General features: G+C 32.0%; 1 protein-coding gene across 1 annotated transcript in view; it reads left to right on the forward strand.

Moving 5' to 3' along the window:
• LOC102676767 (optomotor-blind protein-like) overlaps positions 1 to 1,736 on the forward strand; it is a 110,156-nt gene that overhangs the window by 42,576 nt on the left and 65,844 nt on the right.

The following is a 1,736-nucleotide window of genomic DNA, read 5'->3' on the forward strand; positions in this document are numbered from 1 at the left end:
ATTGAAAAGAGGAAAGAAGAGACGAGGGTTAATTTGAGGATGTCCATAATTCGTAGTTTTCTTTTTCTTTTTCTTTTCTTGTTATCAATTATCGATTTATCATAGCCATCTTTATTTAACTCTAGAATTTAATGGCGAAGAGTTTGACCGCTTTGGAAACGATATTATGTAAATGAACGTTTCTATTCCGCCCTTTCGAGATTCCAATGAGAATTGCACCAAACTCTTAAAGAATTTGGATACCATTTTCAGGGTTGGAAAGAGGAAAGAGGTGACGAGAGAGGTTAATTTGAAGATGTTCATAGTTTCCTTTTTCTTTTTTCTTTTTTTTTGTTATCTTTAATTCTAGAATTAATTTAATACCATTTTCAGGGTTGAAAAGAGGAAAGAAGTGACGAGGGTTAATTTGAGGATGTCCATAGTTCGTAGTTTTCTTTTTCTTTTTCTTTTCTTGTTATCAATTATCGATTTATCATGGCCATCTTTATTTAACTCTAGAATTTAATGGCGAAGAGTTTGACCGCTTTGGAAACGATATTATGTAAATGAACGTTTCTATTCCGCCCTTTCGAGATTCTTATGAGAATTACACCGAACTCTTAAAGAGTTTGGATACCATTTTCAGGATTGAAAAGAGGAAAGGAGTGATATAGATTAATTTGACCATGTCCAATTCATAGTTTCTTTTTTTTTTTTGTTATAAATTATTTATCGATTCGTGACCATTTTTATTTAATTCTAGAATTTAATGGTGGTGAGTTTGACCGCTTTGGAAACGATATCACCGCGCAGAGAACGAAGAGTGAAATAGATGAAGAATATTGATTAATCCCATGTTTTTTTTTTTTTTTTATTGTCTTTTCCAGCTCTGAACGATACTTTATTATTGTTTAGGGAAAAAGCGAGACGAGACAGGCTCGATTATAGTAATTTCATTTGCGATACGAGAGGAATATAAGCGTAGAGCTTTCGTATCGATTATTGTATGTTTCTCCGGCTTGCATTTATGAAATTTATATTCATCGCGAAAGCGAAAGTAAGGAACGAATCTTTTTTTTTTTTTTTTCCTTTCTCAAAAATTTCATCGAATTTCTAAAGAATATTAAATCTCTATTCTCAAGAATAGAGGTATTCTAAATGGAATGGCGAAATGCCTCCAAGTTTTAAGCTTGGCTCACGTAACTCGTGGTAAGTATATCGATGCGTGTTAGGGGTGTTTGATAAGGGTGGTGAACGCCTATGGGTCGTTCTGCGCATGGGTCGAATGGGGTAGGTACGGGATTGGGTATGATATCCGCGGTTGACGCTTCGATCGAGTCCAGAAGTGGCCGTCTTAGAAAGTAATTCATAGAACGTTCTCGGTTATTACATAACCAAGGATTGACAACCAATGAATTTTTATAGAATGACTACGGGGAGAAGCAACGAAGAGTATCTACTTTTAATTTATAAAAGTGTTTTATAATAATTTGAAAATATACTTTTTTAAAAATAAATAAAATAACAACCAAGGATTGAAAATGGATTTTTATAGAATGACTATAAGGAAAAGCAACGAAGAGTATCTACTTTTAATTTATAAAAGTGTTTTATAATAATTCGAAATATACTTTTTTAAAAATAAATAAAATAACAATCAAGGATTGACAATGGATTTTTATAGAATGACTATAGGGAGAAGCAACGAAGAGTATCTACTTTTAATTTATAAAAGTGTTTTATAATAATTTGAAAAT

Source organism: Apis dorsata, unplaced genomic scaffold (assembly GCF_000469605.1).
Source record: "Apis dorsata unplaced genomic scaffold, Apis dorsata 1.3 scaffold_86, whole genome shotgun sequence".
NCBI classification, from domain to species: Eukaryota; Metazoa; Arthropoda; class Insecta; order Hymenoptera; family Apidae; genus Apis; species Apis dorsata.